General features: G+C 42.1%; 1 protein-coding gene across 1 annotated transcript in view; it reads left to right on the top strand.

The window, feature by feature from the left end:
- LARGE1 (LARGE xylosyl- and glucuronyltransferase 1) overlaps nt 1-18,806 on the top strand; it is a 589,914-nt gene that overhangs the window by 503,634 nt on the left and 67,474 nt on the right.

Raw genomic sequence — 18,806 nt, forward strand, 5'->3', positions numbered from 1 at the left:
CTAGGGCACACAAGGAAACCCGAGTCCTTTTTGCTGACATCCTATGTGCCAAAGTAACCGTGTGGCTGAGCCCAGAGTTAAGGGGTGTGTCAGGATTCCCTGCCTGTAGTCGTGAAGGGTTGAAAGAATGAAAAACTGATCTCAGCTATTAAATGACAGATTAATGATTTGAACCCAGGTCTGTCTGACACCAAGTGTGTTTGCCCTCTGGCTGTAAGAGAAGAACTAGATACATGCATCCATAGAGAGTTTGTTTCATTTAAAATTTATACCCATTGCCCAGGTGACGATGTGGTAACAATAATTGCAAGTTATAAAAAGGAAAAAGGGACCCAAACCTTGCTTTTCTAACAAGTCAGGCTTCTCTTATTGGTTTCTGGTCCATATCCGCATTATGTACCTATTATGTCTTATTTGTAGTCACAATTTACATGGAATTTTGTATTCTTCCATTGCTTAGCCATTCTGGTTACCTTAGTTGTTTTCAAACTTTCACAAATATAAATATTGAACAGCTCAAAGTTCACACCTTCTCAGGAGTGAAATCACAGAGTCAAAAATAAAGAACTGTTTTTTAAAGCACTTGAAGTTCATTGCAAAATATTTAAAACAGAAGTACCTGCATTATTCATTCTTTAAATCGGCATTTATGAAATTCCTTCAATATGTCATGTATTTGTTAGACATAAGGAAAACAGATGAAATGCACAGGAATATTTCCAAGAATATCATAAACTAGAAGTTCAAAGGGGAGGAAAATAAAACCAACCCTATAAAGAACACCTAAAAATGCTGCATAAAATTTTTTTTAATGTTTTGAAAGCATAGCTGATCAGTTCATAAATTAAATGAAGTAATAAACAGAGGCCAAAAAACAGTAATAAAGTGTGACTCCAGGATGATAAGCAAAAAGCAGCTGCATCTGACATTTGCTGGATATTTGCTTATCCTTGGCGTCTGGGAGCCTTGTATAAATGTAGATAGCTGTATAATTATTGTGCAAACAAGGGAATGCTACCGTGGGTTGCACTGGGATAATAGGCCTAAATCAAAATCAGGCAACCCATACGTATAGCCATTCTGTTGAAATGCTATGTGTGGGAACTTGGGCCCCAACACGAAAAAACACAATTAGAAGACCCTGGCATAAAGTCAGGATCCATGAAGAGTGATATCCTCGGTAGATAAACAGTTTAAAAACCCATAGTATAGGAGGAAACAACAGAGATTGTTGCCTGTTTCATTCTTTGCTTTTGGTGGAATAAGGGAGAAATGTTTCCCCTGAGAACTCCTGATTTCAAGCCTGTGCTCATATTATTTGGGGAGCTAAAATTATATGTGTAGGGCAGAAATACAAAGAAAAAAATGAAAAATTTCCAGATCCCTGGGAGAAACAAACAGAAATCTGATCTTGAAGAATACTCTCAAAAACAAGACTTCAGAATCCTTTAGGTGGAGTTTCTAGAAAAATGAGTTCTCAGTCAGTTATCACTGAACACACAAGGAAGTAAGCTACCATGAGAGAGAGCAGAAACTGACCATAGAATTAAACTTCAAAGACTACAAGTATTAGACTCATCAGGCATGAAACATAATATAAGCATTTGTATTGTATAAAAAATAAAAAAAGAATATTGAAAGTAGGTTAGAGGAACAAGAGATTCTCAAAGATGAATAGGCCTATTTAGATCAACTAGGACTTGTAGAAGTGAAAAATATAATTATTGAAATTATAAATTAAATAAATGTGTTAAGCAGTAGATTAGACCCAGCTGAAGAGAGACTTAGTGAACAGGAAGAAATATCTAAGGAAATTACCCAAAACACGCACACTGAAAAAAAAAGAGGTAGAAAAATAAAGGGAAGTTAAGGTATTGGGATATGTCTAATTAGATTATCAGAAGGAGATAAAGAGAAAATTGGAAGTGAGGCATCATTGGATGGGGGTGGTGAATGGGAATTTTTCAGAACTGTTAAAAGGTATCCATAGATACAAGAAGGATTGTGTTTACCAAGCAGTGTAAAGAGAAAGCCATATTTAGACTTACAGTAGTGAAATTGCAGCACCCTAAAGAAAGCTGATTTTAAAAATAGCCAAAGAGAAAAGACAGATTCTCTACAAAGAAATTCCACATGTGTGATGAGAGTTCCAATGGCAGAAGCCAGAAAAGAGTAGAAAGAATATCTTCAGTGTTCTGAGAGACAATAACAACACACTGTGTACCTAGCAAAACAATCTTTCAAACATGAGAGAGGAATATCGAATTGAGTAAAAACAAAGAGAATTTACCACCAAAATACTTATGCAAAGAAACATCCAAAGGAAAATGTACTTTGGAATCCTTTGGAAAATGATTTCAGATTCAAAAAGGAATGTTGAACAAACAAATTAGAAATGTATTGAAACTCTGAACAGTTTCTACATGATAGCAATAGCAGTAATAATAATGTAATTTGTTTGTTTAAAAACATTATACCTAAATTATCAGGCAGTGACATCATGTAAGTCAGGAGGGAAGTGATGAGAATTAAAGTACTCCTTGAGGTCATTGCTTTGTTGAGGAGGGGGATGAGATATTAAATTTAGCTGCTAAGCTAGGTATGCACGCTAACATTTCAAGGTTAAGCTCTAAAAGAACTGGAAAAAATGGGTGGGATAGAATGGAATAAGAAAAACCAAGATAACCAACCAAGATACCTCAGTCGTTTAAAAGAAGAATTAGATGCAAGAAAAGAAAAATAAATAAGAGCATAGAAAAAGTAGGGGGAAATAGAGAACAGGAAATCAAAATGATATAAATAAGTTCAGCTATATCAGTAATCAAATAAACTAATTTTGCCAGTGAGAAGATAGGTTGTCAGATTGACTAGGAAGCAATATTCAACATATGCTATTGATAAGAGACATGCCTGATACAAAACTACCCAGAAAGGTTGACAGTAAAATTATGGGAAAAGAATATCAGGCAGATATCATCCCAGATAAAACTGGGTGACTATCTTGATATCAGACAAAGCATTGGTAGGTACAGAGATGGTCACGACTTAAAAACAAAAAGTTCACCAAGAAGATACAAATGCAGATTCATTTACTCAATCTCTTAATGTTTTTGAGCCCAGTGATTCTTCCGAGTTCTAGGAATACAACAAAGATTAAAGCAAACAAAAGCCTCTCACATGTGGAACTTTCTCTCTAGGAGATAAAGCAGAGTTATAGGAGATAATAAGAGAATACTGTGAACAATATTATGTCAATAAATTTGAAAACTGTGAAAGGAACATATTCCTATAAATGTATAGTTTATCAAAACTGACTTAAAAAAATATAAAGTCTGGGTTATTTTCTAGTCATTAAACTTTCTTACAAAGAAAATAGTACCCCTAGATAGATAGTGAGAAGAAGATGTTCTACCAGTTTTTTTTTTAATCAAAAGGTATTTCCAGTTTTTAGTCAACTTTTCCAAGGAATAGGAAAAGAGGAACACTTTTTAACTCATTCAGTGAGGCCAGGATATCCTTGATACCAAAACCAGACAAGGAGATTACAAGAAAGGAAAATTACAGGCCTATCTCATTCAGGAATACTGATGTAAAAATCTTAAGCAAAATATTAGCGGACTGAATCCAGCCATGTATAAAATAGATCATACATCATGGCCAAGTTGGGTTTATTCCAGGAAATACAAGAGTGATCTAACATTGAAAAAAATCCACAAGTGTCATTTAGCACGTTAATAGATTAAAGGAGAAATACCATCTGATTATCTAAATAGATGCAGGAAAATTATTTGATAAAATTAAATATTCATTTGTGACAAAACCTCTTATGAACAGAATCTACTGAAAACCTACAGCAAACTTTTGCCGAGCATTTGCTTAGGGTTCTGCTAAATAATTAAAAGAAAACAGTAGGGTGCCCACGAACACCCACACACTTATGGAAATTTGATACACGACAAGGTGGCATTGCTGGCCATTGGAGAAAGGATGTAATTTTCTGTAAATGGTGTTGAGACGCCTGATTATGTATGATAATCAGGAAAAACTGAAAATGGGTCCCTGTCTCACACCGTATACAAAACTTACTCCGATGGATTAGAGACTTCAAAGTGAAAGGCCAAATTAAATGTTGATTTTTTAAAAATTAGGAAATTAGCCTATGACCTCAGAATAAGGAAAACACCAAAAGCATATATCATAAATGAAAGGGTCAGTGAATTCAACCACGTTGAAATTAATAACTCCATCAAAGTGGCATCAAAAAGAGAAAAGAAAAAAAAGTTTCAACATATACAACTAAGGACTAGTAAACAAAGTATACAAAAAATTTGAAGAGAAATGTGTAAAATATGAATTCATTTCACAGAATTGCAAAGAAAATGGCCAATAAACACTTGAAAAGATGTACAACCTCTTTGTTAATCAGGGAAGTGAAAATTAAGACCACAAATAATTGAAAAAGTGGTACTAATGAAGTCTCATTTAACAGTAGGAACTCTCCTGTAGTGTTGATGGGAGTGTAAATGTATACAACCAAATTGGGAAAACCCTTTGGCACCATATTGTAAACTTGAAGTAACACCTATTTTACAGTCTAGGGCTTGGATGTAATTGGTCAAAAATTGAGACGTGGATGACTTCCTGCAGAAAGCACTCCACCAGCTACCAGTGGGCAAATGGTGACAGATTGACGTCAGGCCATGTGTCCTCATAACAAATGACATTGTTTGACTAGGCAGTGGCACAGTAGACTTAAAAGCTCAAGTCTTTTTTTTTTTTTTTTTGCAGTACGCGGGCCTCTCACTGTTGTGGCCTCTCCTGTTGCGGAGCACAGGCTCCGGACGCACAGGCTCAGCGGCCATGGCTCACGGGCCCAGCCGCTCCGCGGCATGTGGGATCTTCCCGGACCAGGGCACGAACCCGTGTCCCCTGCATCGGCAGGCGGACTCTCAACCACTGCGCCACCAGGGAAGCCCTCAAGTCTTATTTTCATATCAAAAAGAAAAACAATAAACTTCCACAAAAATCAGTGCAACTAAAAACCTTGGCAGGCCTTATTGAAAAAGGAAGGAAATTCTGACAGCTTACAACGTGGATGACCTTTGAAGACGTGCTAAGTGAAATACTCCAAACACAAAAGGACAAATATTGTATGAGTCCACTTATATGAGATAACTAAAATACTCAAATTCATAGACACAGGAAGTAGACTAAAGGTTACTAGGAGCTGGGGTGAGGGGAGAATATGGAGTTATGGGTACAGAGTTTGAGTATGGGATGATGAAAAAGTTCTGGAGATGGATAGCAGTGATGGTTGTACGACAATGTGAATGTACTTAAGGGCGCTGAACTGTACACTTAAAAATGGTTGAAATGGTAAATTGTATGTATATTTTACCACAATAAAAAAGAATCTGGGGCTTCCCTGGTGGCGCAGTGGTTGAGAATCCGCCTGTCAGTGCAGGGGACACGCGTTTGAACCCTGGTCCAGGTAGATCCCACATGCCACGGAGCAGCTAAGCCTGTGCGCCACAACTACTGAGCTTGCGCTCTAGAGCCCGTGAGCCACAACTACTGAAGCCCGCACGCCTAGAGCCTGTACTTCTCAACAAGAGAAGCCACCACCATGAAAAGCCTGCACACTGCAACAAAGAGTAGCCCCCGCTCTCCACAACCAGAGAAAGCCCGCACACAGCAACGAAGACCCAACACAGCCAAAATTAAATACAAATAAATTAAATTAAAAAGAAAAATCTGGGGGTGGAGGGACCTTGGCGAGTGTCCTATGAAGTTGATTGTTTTTAGGAGGATTAGTATGAGTTTCATTAAAGAAACCAGTCATAAGCCAGTATATTTGGCATGATTTCTGAGCACCTGTAAATTGGCAGCCACAAAAAGGAAAAGAAAAAGCTTCGTAAATTAGAGGAGACTCTTCATTTGCAAACTTTCAACTTCTATGTTTTGTAGATGCCAACAAAGCTTGGTCTCCAAGTGTATGTCCCATCTGCCCACCACGTACATACCAATGTGTTCATGCTGCCGGATTTATTGAGTGATTACTATATGCCAGGTACTGTTACAGGTCCTAGTGATGCCGCAGGAAACTAAACAGACAAAGCCATTGGTCACGTAGAGTTTAGGTGCTGGTGTAGCAGATGGCTGTGCCTCTTGGGCATTGCTTAGTGTTGCTTAATTATTGTCACTTTGAACCTATCAAACGAAATAATTTGTGAACCCCCTTTGGCAGCCTCTTCTATATGTGAATAGAGGAGTTTCCATCAAATGACAAAACCATGAAGATAGATTTAAACCAAGTTTAATCCATATCTTCTTAGATAAACCTAAAAAAGAAGTCATTTTACCACTGATAGCTTATCTAACAAAATCTGACACAGAACCCTAAAATACAGGCAATATATGAAAGGGGAGCTGCCCTGGAGGTGGGGAGAGGCTTAGGGGATGAGGGAGAGAGACTGGAAGGCCTGAGCACCACCCTCTGGGTCATATCAGGGTCTGGACATTGATGAAGAGCTGGTCCAAGCTCTTCTGTAGGTCCCTCCAGGCCAACCTGGGCCTCAGATTCCAGGGAAAGGTGTATCTTTGTTGTTTTCTTTCCTCTTAATTTTCTTTCTTCTCTCCCTCCCCCACTTTTTTTCATTGTGTTCAACATCTATGAAGGAACCTCCTGTTTGCTAGTTATTATGTCCCTCCCTGGGGAGTATCCAGGGTACCCTGAGCTCTGCTCTCCATCAACTCACACTCTGTTGCCCCAAAGGGTAGCCAATCTAAGAAGCTCACCTGTGGGATCCACAGGGACCTGTGCTGGGTCAGCTGATAGAGAACGTCAATTTCAGCAAGACATACAAAACTCTATTAACCTTGACTGTCCTTTGGGGCAAATCCAGGGCCAGGTCTTTTTGTGGCTGATTGTGCTGTAAGGTCACTTAAGTGACTCTCCATCTGTGTCCTCTGTGGTTCTCGGGGTCCTTTCAAGTTGAGCAGGAACTTAAGGACTCCCATAAAGCAAGTGAAGGGCAGTCCTGGACTTTTGCATTTCCCTCACTCTTATAGAGTCATCTCACCCATGCCCAGTCTGACAGCCAATTTTTTTTTTTTTTTTTTTTTAGGAACTTCTTTTTATCGAGTTGTTCCAGAACGTTTATCTTGCCTTTCGTGGAAATAGCAACTCTCACCTAATTCAAAGAATGTTTAATTTCCTTTCCAATTACATTTGAAGTGGCGTAAAAACACATTTGGTAACAAACACAGCTCCCTCCTGATGACATAGGGCTCAGGTGTAGCTGCACACAGCCTCCCACTTCATGCCAGAGAGGAGTTTACCAGCCTTGGCCTCTAGCCTGCCCTGGGCGTCAGCGGACAACTTCATGCTGAGTATAGGTTAAGAGAACATCTAAGGGGAGGAGTGGTTTCACTGAGGAGGCAGAAGAAGTATCTAGGCTTTTGGAGCCAAGCAGTCCTGTAAATTCTGACAGTTCTACCTCTTACCAGCTGAAGGACTTGACTAACTCACTTAACCTCTCAGGCTCAGTTACAAAATCCTTGATAAAATGGAGGCCATTATTCTTGGCCCGGTTCTCAGCCAGGCCCCTTGAGTGCTCCATAGAAATGCACTTGACCTTACCTCCGTCTTTTATGTTTCAAAGACCTCCATTTTTTTCTCTTCAGTCCTAAACCTTGATGACTCAGGCTTCCCTGGCTGAGTCTTAAATTAAAAGAGAAGGACCCAAAGGAGCGGCTTTTTATTCCTTCACCGGGAGCACACACTCAGGAGACCAGCAAAGAAGCTGTGTGCTGGCCTAGAGCCGGGAGATTGCGCGGGATTCCAGGAAATCGTGTCTAGCCCTTGCGTCTTTAGTAGACTGTCTGTTAGAGAAGGAAGCCCTGGTCAGAAACAGTGGGTGATGGCCAGGAAGTGGCAAGCAGTGGGTCCAGTCCTCAGGTCTGTGAGAGTTACTGGAGCCCAGGGCTGAGTAAGCCCATGGTTCCTGCCCTTGGGAAGGTCACAGACTATTTAGAATTAACCAGTAAGGAAACAGAAGATCCCAGTGCAGCCTGCTAAGTGCTGTGAAGCAGGGAAGTAAAGGGGGCTGAGGGCGGCTGCAGGAGCCCTGTCTAGTTGGGAGCGTGACGCAGCCTGTATCTCGGAGGGATCTCTATAGGAGGTCTGAGCTGAATCTTGATATCCAGATTCTGCTGCTTCCTCATCTTCTGCCCTCACATCCACCCAGGCTGGCCCTCTCCACAGTCCTCCCTCCGTCCCTCCCCTACTTAGAGCCCTGGAGAATGGGGAGTGGAAACTCACATGCAAGTTAGAAAGAGTAAACCGGATGCTGGGTAGGCAAGCAACAGGGACCACGCCGTTGCTAGAGAAACAGCTGCCCAGAATGTACTGATCCCTTTCTGGGATTGACAGGAAACACATCTCATCCTTTGGGGTCCTGGTCCTGTGACCAGGACCCCAAAGGATGAAATGGCATATTCCAGATCAGTTGGGTGGGAATGGTGTTCCAAGTATGGTGTCACTTAATCTTGACAAAAGTCTCACAGGGTGAATATTGTTCAGTCTGTTTTATAAATCAGAAAATTAAGAATCGTACAGATTAGTCAGTTACTTGCCCCAAATCCCACAGCTCAATAGGACAGAGCTGAGATTCAAAGTCGTGTCTGTCTTACTCTCGGTCCAAGGTTCTTTCTTCTGACTTGGGGCTGAGTTCCCACCTGAATGTATTTTCCCAGGAAAGTATTTTACGTGAGATAATGATTCTATAGGATTAATCTGTGTGAGCCCTCTTTAAATTAAGTGCGTTTTTGAGGGCTAACTCCAGAACAGAGACCCTGAATATAACGTTCTCTCCTTGAAAGAACATGTGAATTTGAAGCAGCAGGCGCAGAGCCTGAATTTTTGAATTGGGAGCTGCGTGCACTTAAGAGGAGAACCTTAAAGGAGAGGAGGAAAACCAAGAGAAAACCTGCCATCCATATGGGGAAATGATGTGTGTTCCAGAGGCAATCTGTAGCATTTGCATAAAAGGAGTAGCACATAACTCAAGTTTTAAAACATTTTATAATACTTAGAGAGGTGTCAGATTTCACATCTTTTGAGGAAGACGGGGTGGGGGGGGCCACCGTGTATTAGGGTATTGAGCTTGCCATAGCTAAGCTGGCTGCAGTGAAAAATGAGGCAGGGGAAGGCAGAGAGAGGGTACTAAGAATGATGAACGGTAAGGTTGATTTTGGAGGATTAGGATGGATTGAGGAAGGAAAAACAGTTGCTCTGGGGAAGAAGATCTAAAGTTTAGAATTACCGCCTTCCAGCCAGACCTCTCTTAACTTCAGGCCAGTGGCTGTTTGATTTCCTTGCATGACCCAGGTCCGAGGACTGGAAGTGTTTTCTTGTCTCTGTGCACTGCTGCGGCTGGTAAACCCGAGGAGTTCTGGGATTAAATTTGAGGCAGCTGGCCCCTGTCCAAGTAGTCTGTCTTTTGGCACCATCGCTCTAGGGCTCGTACCTGGGAATCGCCCATTCACCCAGCAAACTGCAGAGTACCCACTGTGGGCTAGGCTGCAGGGCTGTCGCTGGGCTACTTACCCTTTCTTCACCTTGTCGTCATCTGAGAAAGTGGGGCAGTAATCACTCTATAGAGGAGATGTAAAGATGAAAAGGGGTGATATATTAGTACGGGGTTATGAGACATGTAGTAAGCCTAGTATTCTTTTTTGTTTGTTTGTGTGTTTTTTTTTAATTGAAGTATAGTTGATTTACAGTTTTGTGTTAGTTTCAGGTATACAGCAAAACTGAATATATATATATATTCTTTTTCAGATTCTTTTCCATTATAGGTTATTACAAGATACTGAGTATAAATAGTTCCCTGTGCTATACAGTAGGTCCTTGTTGTTTATCTGCTTTATATACAGTAGTATGTATCTGTTATGCCTAGTATTCTTACTATTTTTTTATATCTTTATTGGAGTATAATTGCTTTACAATGGTGTGTTAGTTTCTGCTTTATAACAAAGTGAATCAGCTGTAGGTATACATATATCCCCATATCCCCTTCCTCTTCCATCTCCCTCCCTCCCTATCCCACCCCTCTAGGTGGTCACAAAGCACCGAGCTGATCTCCCTGTGCTATGCGGCTGCTTCCCACTAGCTATCGATTTTACATTTGGTAGTGTATATATGTCCATGCCACTCTCTCACTTCGTCCCAGCTTCCCCTTCCCCCTCCCCGTGTCCTTAAGTCCATTCTCTACATCTGCGTCTTTATTCCTGCCCTGCCACGAGGTTCATCAGTACCGTTTCTTTAGATTCCATGTATGTGTGTTAGCGTGTGGTATTTGTCTTTCTCTTTCTGACTTACTTCATTCTGTATAACGGACTCTGGACCCATCCACCTCATTACAAATAACTCAATTTCATTCCTTTTCATGGCTGAGTAATATTCCATTGTATATATGTGCCACATCTTCTTTATCCATTCATCTGTCAGTGGGCATTTAGGTTGCTTCCATGTCCTGGCTATTGTAAATAGTGCTGCAGTGAACATTGGGGTACATGACTCTTTTTGGATTCTTATTATTAATAATCTGTCAGTATTGTTCCCACTCTCTTGGGGTAATTTTCACTCAGCTAGTTTACAGGCAGAACCTGTAAACAAGAGACCTTCTTGCTCATCCATTCCAGCGCTCACATTTCACAGACCGGAAACAGGAATCCACAGAGGGGAAACGGCTTGCCCAGGGTTAAGCACTGGTGTGTGTCTCATCATCTTGTGCCCTGATACTGTGCTGGAGAACGACCCACTCAGTGGAGGGGACTTTGGGTGCTTTAAGCTTGAGTCTTTTGTCTTTGCCTCAACACTCACCCATTCTTGGCTTATGTGGTAGTTTTTAGAACTGAACTCCTTTGGTTGTTATTGATTTAAGTTATCCGTCACTGGCTTGGTTATGCATAGCTGATGAAGTTCAAATGCATTTATTCCTGGAAACATCCACAAGATCCCTGGAAGCAAGGCCATGGCTCTGGAGAATTCGCCCTTCAATAATAGCACTTGGTGGGGTACATATCTAAACAGTTCTAAGAACTGTTAGTGAGATTTCTTTAAAACAGAGGAGAGCTGGGGAGGGGTGGGGAGAGAGGAGTTCCGTGTACCATGTACTGTACCAGATACCCTATTATGATATCCTGCAGCAAGGACATCTGATCGATTTTATTGATTCCCCTGCATTTCCCCCACGTATTCTATGTCAACACCCAGAACCATGACCATGGAATGCCCTGTGGAACAGGTTCTTTAGAAGCGCACTCTAAGAAACATTTCCCTGGATAATCTGGGCTCTATTAAGAAGGAAAAGGATTCTGAGAGAGGGGACCATCAACTAAGCAGTATTTGGTAATTATGGACATCAAACCACTGAAGTTTCTAGGAATGTGGAAATGAGGGATTTGATAGGGAACATTTTTGCCTAAAAATCCCTAGAATGGGAAAACAATTTCAAATATTTATTTCTAAAAGTTCCATCTATATTACAGGTTCTTTGTAAAAGCAGTTACTTTTCCATTCATCACCTTTACATTGAAGGGTCAGATTCAGGTGTGTGTGTTTTTTCCCAAAAGCATGAGATAGCATACCACCGACAACCATTTTTTCATAAAAACAGAAATGCATAAATCGTCTTTACGTATGCCATTTATTATAAGTCCTTTGCCATGAGTTAACCAGCTAAGCTCTATGTTGGACAGAAGATTTTCATTGTCATTCCTCATGTCTTTAGAAAGTGTTGTAAAAATTCTATATTTTCAGTCTTGTCTTTATAAAGTTAACCAAATCAACGACATCTAATAGTACTAATGCACACTGGCTTCCAGTGTTTTGTTGCAAACTTGACCATCAGTGATACAGTAAAGGAATTCAGTGTGGGGCACTCCCTCTGTAACTTTTCTTGGTATCCTTTCGTTATTCCAGCTAAAGCAGCTGTACCTTCAGTCATTCCACATATGCACGCTCCATAAAGCATTACCATCGTTAAAGTAGGAATTCACTGCTCAGAATATCACTTCCCCAGGACATCTTTCCTTTAGTGCTCACTGAAAAGTTGTTCTTTGTGTATTTCATTTTCTAAACAGAGTCTTGCAAATAGCATAAGATGACGCGTGTCAGAATCCTCTGTACTTGGATTTAACTCTATAGCAAATCACCCACGTAATTTGTTTTAATACTAGTTTCTCCAGGCTTTCATCATTTGTTTTCTAGGACTCTTCCTATATATTTGCTGACCCAGGAATTTACTTCATTTGTTACCAGATTGTCTTCTGTGTGTTTTCCAGCCATTTTTGCCAAGGCAGGAAACACAAGTGTTTTCCTTATTGGATTTTATTAGCTTTCATTTTGATGTATGAAATCTCCAAAGAGACTGCAGAACTCTTTTCATGGGGTTTAGTGAAACATTGTAAATTTCAAGACTGACTCTCACAAGACTTTAAACGTCATCCAGAATTCATGGAGGCTCGTCTTTATATTTCGGATGCTTTGTTTTTAAATGTCTTGCTCATCACGCATGTCTGTACTAACATTAAGTAATATCTCGAGGCATAATACACACTTGGGGTGAAGTTCTTCCGTAACGATCATGGTTATAAATGGTTTTTGAAATGGTCTTGAGGATTTAATTTTTTTTCAGCCAGCTTCTTGTCAGATCTAATTAGATGGGCATTTCTCTACTTGGAGATGTAGCTAAGGAAGAGCTTATATTGGGAGCAGAAGTGTCAGCTCAGCTGTTTTCTTGCTGGTCCCAAAAGCTTGTGTTACTAGTATTCTCAACCTCTCGTTCCTTTGTAGAACTGGTTTGTGTTTTTAATATACACTTTTATTTGGAAGAATTTTAGACGTGCAGGAAAATTGCAAACGTAGTACGTAGAGTCCCGTGTGCCCCATCCAGTTTCCCCTGATGTTAACGTCTTATGTAACAATGGTGAACTTGTCAAAACTGACACACCAACATTGCTGTATTGCTATTACTAAACGTCAGGCTTTAGCTGCATTTCACCAGTTTTTCCATTCACTTCCTGCTTCCTGAGTCTCCTTTGGTCTCTGACAGTGTCTCAGTCTGTCTTTGTTTTTTCATGACTGACCTTGACACTTCCAAGGCATGTACTGTGCCACCCATGTTACTATTAAGGCTGCTAACCACCTTTCTTTCGCTAAGGTGGTCTTTTCAGGCTTCTCCACTGTAAAGTTCCTGTGTTTCCCTTTCCTTCTTCTTTTTTTGGAAGTGAGTCACTTATCTACCCCACACTGGGAGTGAGGAGATGAAGTTTCACTTCCCGGGAGGGGGTAGAATCCACGTACATCACTGGGGTTCTTCTCTAGGGAGATTTGTCTCTTTCCCCCAATTATATTTATTTCTTAAATCATGTATTCATAACCCCAGGGACTCACATGTATTTATTTTGTACTTTGGGTTAATAATAATAATAATGCAGGGCTCTTTTTAAATCCTTTGTTCGTTTTATGAGTTATTTTAGTTAAAATTATTGTTATCATTAAATAATGTTAATAAATGCACTAAAATAGATGTAGTCTGATTGGTAGAACACTTAGCCGGGTTTATTCCTCAGTACGTTTCAGTATGTGCGGGCTCAGTATCCTGCGCTCTGCACTGACACAATTAGATATGGGAGCTCAAATGACGTAAGACCTCACTCCCTCTCCTTCTCTCTCTGCCCCTCTGTCTTGCTTTCTTTCTGCCTCTGCTTTCTCTGTCATGGCAGGGTGACTTCTGGCAGCCTCCCCAGCCAGTATGTAGAGCTTCGTCGTTCAACAAATACATGTTGCTCGCTTGCTGTGGACCAGGCACTGTTCCAAGCACGGGTTATACGTGGAAAACCAGACAATGCAGGCCCTGCTCTCCCCAGCTTACATTCTAGTGCAGAATACAGATATCAAACAAGACAACAAATGATCAAACTGGTCATTTCAGGCAGGAAAACATGCTATGAAGAAATCAAAGCAAGGGAACATAAGAGTGACTAGCACACATGATCCCATACTGAAAAGAGAGACCCTCTTTCCCTCCATGACTCTGCAGAGCAACTCTGTTGACCCTTCACGGAACTCATGCCCACGAACGGTCTGAAATGTTTCATTGGTCATCCTGAGTCACACGCCCTTGCTGTAGCAGGTCAGGCCTGACCGGTAGCCCTGTTAGAATCATCGGAAGAAGGCAGGGTCTTGATCTGTGAAGGAAGGGTGCAGAGCACACGGAAAAGCAACAGCAGGCCACTACAGAAGAGGCCTGCTGGGATCCTGGAAGCCAGTTTGCCTTCTTGGAGTTTCCAAGCAGTGAATCACGGGGTGCCCACCCCCAGGGGCATTACTGACATTCCACCAAATTGGCTTCTCAACCAACCTTGGTAGAATCGTTCAGCTGAAGGGTCCCTGCCTGTCTCTAGAGGTGAAACCCACTTCCCTCTGTCCTCCTTGCCCTCAAATCAACAGAGACACTCCCTGGAGGACCCTGTGGGGACTCTGTGAAAGTGAATAGAGTCTTAGTAATTAATGCCTTAGAGAGGGAGCACACTGGGCTGGTTACCATCCACAGGTCACATGACTGCAGAGAAGCCGCATTAGGCAACGCCATGGAGGATCCTTGTACTGAATGCGTCGCTTTCTCACTTCCTTGCTCTCAGAGGTCCATCGGAATTCTTCAGACGGGCCAGAATCCAGTTCAAATTGATTGCTACCCCCATTATATAGCAAAAGAACCAGAAACATTAAACGTGACGAACATGAGAGAACAGAGCAGGATCTTCTCGGATTCATGACCCTCCCAGCCCTGAGTATTATCAAAGATATCTATTTTTATGTTCTCATTTTTTTTCCCTCTTTACAACGTCCAGCACCTCAGGCAGGGAAAAATAAGAAATGTTACAGGTGACAGAACAAGAAACGACAGGCTATAGGACAGGGCCTCGGATGCATGCGCTGGCCTAAGTGTCTACGTTTTCCAGATGAGGGGACTAAACAATCGCTGAGTTTCATCTGTTTTCTTCCCCTTTCCTGGGTAATGTTTTTGTCTGGGAAGATTTTTTTTTTTCTGGGACTTGTAAAAAATCAAGGAACCACAGGAACCTTTGTAGAAGGAGGGAAAGAGTCACAGAACATCTGTGGCTTGAAGTCTTGAGTACCAAGGACACTGTTTTTATCTAATAGCCACTACCTGATAATGGTCAGGAATGGGAAAGGAGAAGGGAGAGAGGTGGAATAGAGTCTTTAGCAGTTGGTGGAGGGAAGAAAAGAACTGGAGTGGATTCCGTGGCAGTCTGCAAACGTTGACCGGACCCGCCACTGTGCATGCAGAGTTGGACGAACACAAGTCTTGCATTCAAGGAACCAACAGTCTAGGTTTAAATACAGACTGAGGGACAGCATCACTTTAGAGAAGATCCCGTGGGAATGGAGCACGTACATTCCCAAGACGCGCACATGCTGGGCACCAGTCTGTTCTGGGCTCCATGGTGGATGCCTTTACATCTCTTTTCTCATTGATCCTCTGAAACAGGTATTATTATTGTTTCCTTTGAACAGATTGGAAAATAGAGGTTCAGATACATTAAGCTGTTTGGGTGACAGAGTTGGGAAGAAGTAAGGGTGACATCTGCCTCGCCCCCCTGCCTGTTAGCACTCTCCAATCTCTGCCCAGTGTGTTAAACCCACCTTAGTGCTTTCCTTTCTGAACAGCCCCCTCTTCGGGCCTCTCCTTGAGGTCCAGCCAGGAGGAGCCTGGCCCCTGGCGTGGCGTCTCCTCTGGGCTGTGTTGTCTGTGTCCATCCTGCCCTTCTGCCCCAGGCTGCCTCCACCTGCAATTCCTCCTTTAAGTCTTGTTTCTTATTCCTCTTTCCTTTCCTGTCTTCATCCAGCCTTCCTCATTGGTAAGGTGGATGACTCATGAAGTCTAAAACCAGATTTATTTTGTAATTTAATGAGCACGTGTGAAATGCCTTCATGCCCATCAACCCATCAGTCCTGGGCTTGACCACAGACTGCAAGGCAGTTGCTGTTATGTCCCTTTTATAGGTGAGGGACTGTCTCCACGATACTAGGCAACTATGTGCAGGCCACCTAGCGGATAAGAGCTGGAGCTGGAGCTGGGGCTGGGATCAGGTGCGTGTGCTTATCCTTTTGTAGCATATATCATAATCCTGAAGAGGACAAGGAAAGGGACTTCTGAGACCATTGTCCTTCTCCCTGAAATACCAGACAAGGGAAGAACAGAGGGAGCTTAAATTTCTTCAAAAGAAAATGACAAGCTGTTTGGCCCTTAGATGAAGAAAAGAGGAATATGTTTCTCTATCTGAAAGCCCACATGAATAGGGCTTTTATAACTGATTTGCTATAGACAGACAGAATGTGAGGATTATTGAGAATGTCATCATCATGATTTCCATTCTTGAACCAAAGGGCAGCTATTGAATACTAACTACCTGCCAGGCAGTATAGCACTCAGGAAGAATAATAAGTCACGGTCCCTGCTGGCCCGGAAATTCATATTCCAGTGCTGCCAGGTGCAGGAATGTAAATAAATAATTACCAGAGCATGCGATGAGTTCTCTAATAGAGTTCAGTACGAGAGCCTGTGGCTTACTGAGGAAGGGCCCAGCAACTGCCTTAGGTGTTATATGAGGAATGCTTACAGTGAGAATCATAAAACCCAATTTGTAGTGGCTTAAAATAAAATAGGGGGTTTGAATTTCTTTCCTAAGAGTCCTGGAGTAAGCAGCTGTAGAATTGGTTTGTAGATCAGCAGTGTGTTGACTTCACAGTCACAGGATGGCTGTCAGAGTGCCAGTCATCACATCTCTGTTCACAACAGGAAGGTGAGTGGGGTGGGAGGAAGACAGCACCTTATCTGAACCTTGTGATTAAGAAATCAAATATATGCTTTGCCATGTGTCTTTTTGAGCAATCCTGTGTCACATGGCCACCCCTAGCTGCAAGGGAGTCTGGGAAATCAGAGAGAAGAATCATCATGAGTGCTTGGATCTGAAATGGATCATGAGCCACTCAAAGGGGCTAGGGACATTGCAACTACAAACAAAATGAATGTTCTTTTAGGAATGAAGAATAGAGTGGAGAGAAAGACTACTAGGAGGCAACCTTCTGGCATGAGTGGTCAGGGAAAGAGTTACAGAAGAGGTGCATTTGAGCTCAGCTGTGAAGGACAAGCAGGCATGAATATGGTAGAGAAGAAATCAAGATATTCTAAGGAGGGGTAAAAGGCATATGCAAAAGCACTGAGTCATGGAAGACAGGTTCAAGAAATACCAGGAAGTTCTTTTAGCCTGGAGCTAGAGTTGGAATTGTAAGCGGGAACCAGTTTGCAGCAGGCTTCACTGCCAGTCTAAAGAGGATAGTTGTTATTCTATGAGCCAAGAAAGTCAGTGGAGGTCTCGAGACAGAGCCCCGTTTTCCAAATACCCCTTATCTCAGTAACTGGGAACACATAAGCCCCGTGTTCTTATTCACGTGGCATTTGCACACAGGTTCTGATATCTTGGCACTTTGGCCAAGAAATCAGAATTATTTTTATGAGCCCTGTGGTTTCCAAGTACTTGAGAAGCCGGAGTATGGGCTAAACTCCTTCCATAGCCTTGTCCTTGTACTGAGGTCTTGTTTCTGTCTTTGAAATGCTTTTTCCTGCGCCCTTGATAGGTGATAGTCCCTCGTTTCTCCTTTAATCACGTTGACTTTTGCTCTCTTCCCGGATGATGTTTAAGTTTCCTGGACAGTAATCAATTTTCATCAATTTCTCAGGCTCATTGCAGGCTGACTGCAAGTCTGTACACATACTCAGCCTTTACAGACATTTCAGATCCAATCAGATCACACTCCTGGGACCCCTGATGCCTGGTAGCTTCTGCAGCCCACCTGCCATGCAAGCTGGATGCCTCCTTCTCTACTTCCCCCCAAGCTGGAGGTTCAGCCCATGTATATGAGAAGTCCTAAATCACCCCAGCAGCCTTCGTGTCCCCGGGATGGTGCCGTGCCTATGTTTGGGAGGGAAGAGTAGGTTTCACTTCTGATCCTGTAATCTTCTGAGAATCTCATGTTCATTGCTGTAAACAGTCAGTTGATGATTACAGACATGGGAGAAATAAGAGAGAGAGAGATTCCTCATGTCTCTACCTCTTTGGGTTTGAATCCTGACTCTCCCACTTTCTAGCTGTGTAACCTGGAGCAATTGGCTGGACTTTCCTTACCTGTAAGATGGGATAATGAGAATATACCTGTAGTATTAAGTAAAGTACAAATGAGCCGTGACGAATGAAATGTCTAGAGCAGCGCTTGGCACATAGCAAACATCCAATATATGTTAGCTGCTAATATTAACAATAATAATGATTACTGGGCTGATGTGTCCCAGCAAGTGGAATCAGTTATGCTCGGTTTTCACAAGCGTCATAGACTCACGTGTACTTACCAGCTTCTTGCAAAAACGTATTTTGGGCCCATTCCCAGTGTCACTTTGTCTCGTGTGTGTAAGCTTGTCAATGTGTGTCATCTACGCCACCAGCTTGCTGGCCCTGAGCCAGCGATGATGGGTGATTCTGTCCCTCAAGGGACCAGGAAATGACATTTCTCAGTAGTCAGACATGAGCTGATGAGAATTATCAGCAATACTCATCCTGAGTTGGAGTTTCAGAGGCAGGTGCGTGGGTTTAGTGGGAGGAGTGGTGGCCTGGGAGACAGAGCTGGGCACCACTTCTCCCTCTGCTGTGAGTCT

The sequence above is a fragment of the Lagenorhynchus albirostris genome, chromosome 11 (genome assembly GCF_949774975.1).
Source record: "Lagenorhynchus albirostris chromosome 11, mLagAlb1.1, whole genome shotgun sequence".
NCBI classification, from domain to species: Eukaryota; Metazoa; Chordata; class Mammalia; order Artiodactyla; family Delphinidae; genus Lagenorhynchus; species Lagenorhynchus albirostris.